The following is an 8,249-nucleotide window of genomic DNA, read 5'->3' on the forward strand; positions in this document are numbered from 1 at the left end:
CTCCTAATCCCCCAATAAACATGATGCAGAAACAATGGTTCATTTCCTCCTTCTCCTTTTAAATGGTATATCAAAGCAGTCAAGTATTTTTTTCTTTACTGATAGATGCTTTTTTCCCTTTGAGTCTGCAAATGATCAGACTCATTTTTTGGTTTAATAGTTAAAGACTAAGACTTAGACTTTTGCCATTTATGCTTTTTGTGTTTTATTTCTTCAATATGTGAAGCAGGCACATTCACAAAATTACAGAAAGAGCTGGAAGGGAGATCAGAGGTCAGCCACTCCAACATGTGTCTGACTAAGATTTCTTTTTTTAGCATCTGTCACAAATAGTCACCCCTAAGCTCGTCTTGAAGATCTCCATTAAGGGAATTCCCTTCTCCTGCTCCAGCAATGTTCTGGTAAATATTTAATAGACAGATCTCTGGGAAAAATATATGTGCATGGCATACTTTTAAGTTTGATATGCTTATTAAAATTTTTTCCCTTACTTTTTTTTGTTGTTGAGGCAATCAGGGTTAAGTGACTTGCTTAAGTTCACACAGCTAGTAAGTATCTGAGGCTGGATTTGAACACAGGTCCTTCTGACTCCAGAGCCTATGCTCTATCAGTTGTGCCAGGTAACTGCCTCTTCCCCTTATAGTTTAGACAATCAACAAAATAGCAAATCAAATGCTCTGATTTGTAGCATTTCTTGATTTCTAAGATATAAATGCTTACATTGGACATTTAACAGTTGCTTCTAGCACACCTTTCCCTTACCCCACCTCCGGAGGTAGACATTTACACTTAGTGACAGCTTCAATTGGTAGACTAGTTATTGTTGTTATCATTGTTGTTATTTTTATGTATAGGGGTCAGGGAAAGATTGGCTTTGATGAGTTGCTGGATTGTGACCTGTGAGTTGCTGATTAGTGGCTTAAAGGTCATCAGCTTTTTTGGTCTTCTACAAGGACCTTGGGCCATCATGCTAGTGAAATTTAAAAGTATATTCCTTATCAGTTTCACTCCTGTGCTATATTGTTTGAGAAATTAGAGCATTGGGGGATATTTATCTTAGTGTACAGCATAGTGATTAAAAACCTAAATGGTTTTTGGACCATAATTTAGAAAGAAGATGGTAAAAGAGAGAAGAGCCCAAAGAAGAGTTCAAAGAACCCTTGCCCCAAAGGGAATCTGGCTCCCACTGTAGGTTCCTTATTGACTTCCCTTCTTGAATCTCCTTGTTTCCTTTTAAGGGCCCTAATCTCACCTGTTTGATCTTATTCCAATTAGAATCTCCTTGTTTCCCTTTGAGAGCCCTAGCCCCATCTGTTTGATCTTATTCCAATCAGATTTCTCACCCACACCCTTTTCCCAGACCCTCCCCTGACTACTCAAAGTCATTTTACTATATAAGATCTACCTTGGCTCCCATTCGAGAGAGAATCCCAAGCCCAAAAGGCTGAGACTTTCTCTCATGCAGGCCCGTTTTTTATGGGCATTACTTGGCTTATGTGATTTATCCTTTTTAATAAACTTTTCCTCTGGCTGAAGAAGAGTTGAGTTGATTCTTTCAGGCACCAGTACTGTGAATTTGAAGTTTCCAGCACCCCAACACCTCTAGACCTCATCTTATGGGAAACACTGCCAAATCTCAAACTCTTCTTCAGTCACGACTGGTAAGCCTCCTCCTCCTCCCCAATTCCTTTGTTGTCTTGTGGCTGGGAAAGGGATTTCCAAGCAGCTAGCCAGGCTGCCTTGGAAGTGTTTTCCGGCCTGACCTTTCAGGTTCCTCTGGGACAGACAGCTACGAGGCTGTCTCAAATTCTACTGACGTTCTCAGGCTATCGGTCTAGTGCTTCTCTTTGAACACTTGGACTTGGGTATACCTTCCTTAGCATAGAGGATGGATTCCCTGTCAGGAAGCATAGTTTCAAACTTCTTAATTCTCTCAGCACTAGGCAATTGGGAAACTGTTGGATATATATATTTTTTCTTTCTTTTCCTTGTTTTTTTCTTTTCCCTAAGCCCACAATGGGTCAATCCTTTTCATTTCCCAAGAATTCAGCTTTGGTCTGTCTTTTACTAAATTGGGAAAATTTCAGCTTCTGTAAAGAACTTAAAAAGAAAAAGCTGGTGCATTTGTACAACATCGTTTGTATCACCTGGAAAATTGTGAGGCATGGCCTCTTTTTGGGACATTATGCATAAAGACTCTTTCAGAATTAGAAAAATATTGTCCTAGAGAAAGAAAATGAGTGAAGACTTCTTATTTAATGGCTTTTGTTGAGCTTTCTAGAGATTACATTCTTAGAAAGGATTGTAAGATGCCCATAGCTAGAGCCACCACTAGTGGAGAGTGGGGACCAAATAGACCTTTTGGACGATCCTCTTATGGCTCCTAGGGTTATGGCATCCCCCTCTTTCCAACCTCCATTGGTACCACCTCCCCAGCACCTATCTCCACCCCATTCTCTTCGGGCCTCTCTGGCTGTTTTCCAATCTCCCCAGGCCTCTGCTCTAGAGGCTACTTCTACTCGGGCCTTGAGCAGGGGCCTCGCCCCAGCCTCTGCTTTCAGAAGGACCCCGCTCAGGCTCCAGACGAGGTTCTCGGCTCAGTGCCTCCTCCCCAGACTTCTGCATCTCTATTCAGGCTCCGCAGCGGGATCTCGCTGGAGTGTCTTCTCCCTGATTCCTCCTTCTCCTCTGGTGACAGGTAATCTTCCCCCTTGCCAGCCCTATTCCTCTGCCTTGCCGGTTCAGCCCGGCACTCCACAGTTGCTCATTCAAGAAAAGTGGGACTTCCTTCCTCCCTCCCCGGAAAGTCACTGCTACTGCAGGGCTTTCAAGGCTTTTTTCTTCAAGGGAACTGCCTGCCTTGCCTGTCGGGACACTTAGGGTGCATGTTCCATTCTCCATTTCAGACCTCACCCAGATTAAGGAAAGACTGGGTCATACTCTGAAGATCCCACTAAATTTACTGAGGGTTTTAGGGATGTGTCCCTACAATTCTAACTTTCTTGGAGTGATTTGCATGTCTTTTTTTAATTTTTTTTACTTAAACCAAGGACATTTTTATTTACATTAAATTCCAGTGTGCTGAAAACGTGTATAAGTTGCTGTACCCCTCCCCTAACAAATGTAAAAAAAAAAAAAAGTCCTCGCCCTCTTCTCTCCTCCAGCCAGTTCAGCCAGCCACTGCTTTCCACACATTCTTAGCCCCTTGCTGGATGACCCTCAGTCCTCTTCCTTATCAGTGTAGGTGTTGGCACCACACCGCGCCATCTGCCTGGCCAGGTAGTGGTCTTGAGCTGACCTCATGGCCTCTTTGCTGCTGCGCTTTGCAAACTTGCTCTGAGCCTTGGGGTGGCTTCTTCCCTCCTTCCCCTCCCCCCTCTTGCTGGTGCTTTGGGCCCCGTGTTCCTTCGGGGCTGGAGGCCCTCTCCGCGTCTGCCCCCTCACTGGAGCCTTCCTCCCCAGGCGGCTTGCCATGTGCCCCGAAGAGCTTGCCCTTCCCTCTCTGAAGGCCTGCTGCTCGGCTCCTTGTCTCTGCTTTTCTCATGCCGGTCTCTCGGCGCTCTCGGCCCCTGGGGGGCTGCTTCTCCCAGTCCTCCTCCTGCCTCGGCTCTCGGTCGCCAGTGCTTCTCTTCTCTCCCACTCCCCGCCTCCTCCTCCCCCTGTTCTCCCCTTCTCCGGGAGTACTCTTTACTGCTGTCTTCCATGGGCCTGTGCTGATCTGTTTTTTCTTTTTGGCGACCACCGTCAATGCGACATTTGTCCTGCTTCCTAAGCTGGCTTTCACGGCCGCGGTCCTGATGCTGGTCACCTCTGTCCCTCACAGCTGGATCACTGCCTCCTGTTTCAGAGCCCTTGGGATGGCCCTTGTCACAGCGCCCTCTGTCCTCCCCTGAGGAGCTGGAGTGGACATGGCTCCTGCCACCCCTGGAGCTCCAGTGACTCTTGTCCACCATTTTATCACCTTCCTTGCTGCTGTCCACATTAAGGTGGCTGTCTGCATCAAGGTTTTCCTCTTTTTTCACTCTGGCTCTGGGTGCCTCTCCTTCATCTGGGACTCTGTTGTCTGGATTTAATTCATCAGACTAGCCCTGTGACTTCTCCTTTATAGTAGAGCTGGCTTCCCGAAGACTGCATTCAGGCACTTCCTCTTCTCCAACCTTTTGATTTAAAAGGTGCCTATAAAATCCACTGAGATCTTTCTGCTTGGTTACATCCAGACCAGCTTCCAGGGCAGCAGCTCTCCTCTCTCTTTCTGCTTCCTCAACCCTCTCCTGAAGTTTCTTCTTGTAAGCAGATGTCACAAATGCCTCTTTATCATCAATTCTCCCTTTTCCATGTCTTGTTCTCTCTGAATTTTCTTTTCCATTCTTTTCTCTTGCTCCTTTTTTCTTATCTCAACTGCTTTTAGTAGGCTGTGGATGTACTTAGCTGTCTGTCTTTTACTAAAAGCAACTTAAGGTTACTTTCTTCTTCTTCCGCTGCATTTCATCATAAATACTGTCATATTCATACACAGTGGCATCTTCTGCTAGGGCTTTCTGGATTTCAAGTTTGGTCTGCTTCATCACTTGCTTCTTGAAGGCTTCTCTGAAGGCTGTAGCTCATGGAAGTCTCTTCATCAGAGTCATCACCAAACACCGATGGCTTCTGCAAAACAAGTTTCTGCAATTGCTGCGCTTTCTTTGGCAAAATGAGCCCATATTGCCTGCGTGGAGTTGCCATCTTGCTCCGGCCTATGCTTGACACCTTAGTGTTAGAGGACTTTAGCCTGCTGAACCTTGCATCAGCCAGGTTTTGAAGTTTGACCCTTCGAATGGGACCCAGAGAGGCAGGGACAACTCTAAGCCCCTTTCCAGCAGGAAGCAGTTTCAGAAGCTGGGAACTTGCCAATTTGTTTGAGGGGGGAATGATGGCGTGTGGCCCAAGTTAAGGTCTTTGTCCCTTGCCCCAAAGGGAATTTAGCTCCCACTTATTGACTTCCCTTCTTGAATCTCCTTGTTTCCTTTTAAGGGCCCTAATCTCACCTGTTTGATCTTATTCCAATTAGAATCCCCTTGTTTCCCTTGAGAGCCCTAGCCCCATCTGTTTGATCTTATTCCAATCGGAGTTCTCACCCACACCCTTTTCCCAGACCCTCCCCTGACTACTCAAAGTCATTTTACTATATAAGATCTACCCTGGCTCCCATTCGAGAGAAGGCTGAGACTCTCTCATGCAGGCCCGTTTTTACGGGTGTTACTTGGCTTATGTGTTTTATCCTTTTTAATAAACTTTTCCTCTGTCTGAAGAAGATTTTGAGTTGAATTCTTTCAGGCAGGGTCTAGTACTGTGAATTTGGGGTTTCCAGTACCCCAAAACCTCTAGACCTCATCACAATGGCTAAGACAACTTAACTGATGAGGCCTATAGCCCACAAGCAGTGGGAAGGCACACTAGCCTTGGTGCCCAGAGTGAATATTGGAAATGGCTGAAGCAGCTAACTGAAAGAGTTATAACTCTTCTCCTACGAAAGAGAAGGCTTGTTAACAATAAGTATTCCTGGCACATTTTAGACAGAGTATTGGATGACACTGAAAATAGCTGCTTAGCTAAACACAGGTGGAATGGAGACCTAACGTTCAGCAATAAACAGCAGAGACATTGTGATATACATGTAGGAAGTAGCAAAGAGTACCACCCAGTAGGGAACTTTGGAGGTTAACACCTAGTGGAGAGCAGGACCAGAGGAGACTAGGAAAACCAGCTACCAGAAGATATTGACAACTTTGTAGTATTAGAAGTGTGAATTCCCCTTCCCTGAGGGAGTTCTGGATTCATATATTCCTCACATAGGTGTTTTTGTGGGTGAGTGGAAAAAAAATTCATGGATGAAATGTTCTTTTGTTATCCTGACTGCTATATAATTTCATTAAATGCTTTTGCCTTAAACTCTATGCTCTGACTTGTTAAAGTCCACATATTTCCTTGATAGAGAAAGCAGCTTTGCCTTCCCTTAATCGGTTGTAATTATCCCATTCACCACATCCCTTCTTTGATCCTGCTTTTCGCCTTAATGTATCTACCCCTCTTCCTTTTGTTGTCCTTGACTTTCCTTGCTAACCTCAGCTTATTCTAAGCTTTAGAACTTCTGACACTATCTTTAGAGGCAGTGGCATCTTCTTATATTAGTTCTCTGTTACTTGATCTCTCTTTCCTCTTCTGTACATTTCTTTTAATATCTAAGGTGGTTGGTGGATTACTTGTGCATTCACATTGGTCTCTTTAGACAATTCTCATTTTTCCTGATTATTGGAATTACTTCTCTTTGTTCTCCAGAATTTCATTCCTGAGTTCTCTACCATCCTTTTGTCTATTCTTATTCTTTTGAATAAGGTATACACTTTCAGAATCATTTTACAATCCTGAGCCCCACCTCCATAAGTCTTGGCTATGCCTATGCCTCCTTGCATTACTCCATACTTAGCAGATTTGATTATGGACAATTGAGGCTACAGGTTTTATTGCTTCCTTTATTTGATTTCTGTGTGGATATTGTTGGCCATAAATTATTGGTCCTCTTTTGCTCTTCTGTCATACCACACCTGCTCTCTATGATACCAGGCTTTGCAGATTTATATATACACTTTCTCCCTTTCCTTCCATTTTTTATTGGAATGCCCTTTTGATTACCTAGGCTTAAAACTTCAGAGCCATCTTTAACTCTTTCCATTCCTCCACTATCACTCCCTCTTCTGCTTCCATCAAATTATTTCCCAAGTCCTGTTGATTCTACCTCCATAGCACCCTCACTTACATCTTTCCCTTCCAGCTCATGTACCAATCTTATTCAAGCTCTCAAACCACTTGCCTGGATCACTACAATAGTCTTTTAACTAGTGTCCCTACCTCCAGTGCCTTCCCTTTCTAATATATACTGTACATAGCTACTAAAATAATTTCCCAAAGGCAAAGGTCTGGCCATGTTACTCCCTGATCAAAGTTTACAGCGGATCTCTGGTGCCTCATGAATAAACACAAAGTCATCTGGTTGACATATGAATCTTGAAGTCAAGTTGACTTCAGCTTACTTTTGTAGTCTTATTTGTCCCATATCTCCTTAATGCATTCCATGTTTTAGCCAAATTGAATTGCTAATTATTCCCCTAACTTTACCTGTTATCTCCCAGCACTGTACTCTTGAGGCCTGAAATACTCTCTCTATGTATAAAAATATACATATCTCCTTTTAAAAATTTTCTCTTCCTTCAAGGTTTTCCATGAAGCCTTTCTTGGTCCCTGTAGCTAAGTGTTCTCTCCCTCCTCAAAATTTTCTAAAATATTTCTCCCACTCAGATTTTTTTTCCCCTCCTACTCTTTCCCCTACCATCATCTTGATTCATGTACATGTCATGTCCACACCCAAAATTAGGAACTTGAGAGTAAGGGCTTTTTCATTAAAAAAAGAATATTTCTTGTGCATAGTAGGTGCTTATTAAGTGTTTGTAGTCAAATTGAGACTATGGAAAAAAGGTTCCCTTTGTGATTTAGTGAGTTGATGGCAGGAATTGGATGGACTTTGTAAATCTTAAAATACCCTACAATTTTTTTCTTCTTTATGCTTTTTTTTAGATGTCTTCTAGATACACAGACTAATTTATGTATATTAACAATGGATTGGGGAAAAATTGTATTTTTCTGCCCTGTAGCCTGATCTTTTTTTTTTTTTAAAAAAAAGGCAAGAAGACATATTTTTCCTTTTATTTATTCTTTATTTCTCACAAAGTCCACTTGAAATGTGTCATACTGTTTTGTGGCTAAGTAAATTTAGGGATTGTTCATTCCTGTTAAGTTAGGATCTGTTTAGCATGAAGAAGACTGAGGGCAATGAAGGGCCTTCAAACATTTGAAGGGGTGCCATATAGAGAGGAACTAGACTTAATTTTTTTGTTTCCAGAAAGCATAACTTAGAGCAGTGGAGACAGTTGCAGACAGACAGAATTAGGTTTGATGAGAGGAAAAACATTCTAATGATTATAATGACTGCAAAGTAGAATGGGTTACATTGGTAGGTGGTGGTTCCCTCTCTCTGGATTTTTTAAGCAGAGGATGGAAAATAACTGGTCAGGGATGTTGTAGAGGAGTTCTTAAGCTGGGACCCACGAACTTGATTTTTAAAATATATTTTGATAAATGTTTTTCAAAATAGTTGGTTTCCTTTTAATTCAATACATTTTATTTTGTGCTCTTAAAGCCATGGTAAAGAGGGTCAT

At 42.8% G+C, this 8,249-nt stretch overlaps 1 pseudogene; it reads right to left on the reverse strand.

Moving 5' to 3' along the window:
- Positions 1 to 3,219: 3,219 nt before the first annotated feature.
- On the reverse strand, positions 3,220 to 4,722 carry LOC110197572 (nuclear speckle splicing regulatory protein 1 pseudogene; annotated as a pseudogene).
- Positions 4,723 to 8,249: the final 3,527 nt, after the last annotated feature.

This window comes from Phascolarctos cinereus, unplaced genomic scaffold, assembly GCF_003287225.1.
Source record: "Phascolarctos cinereus isolate Bilbo 61053 unplaced genomic scaffold, phaCin_HiC Scaffold_5;HRSCAF=322, whole genome shotgun sequence".
Taxonomy (NCBI): domain Eukaryota; kingdom Metazoa; phylum Chordata; class Mammalia; order Diprotodontia; family Phascolarctidae; genus Phascolarctos; species Phascolarctos cinereus.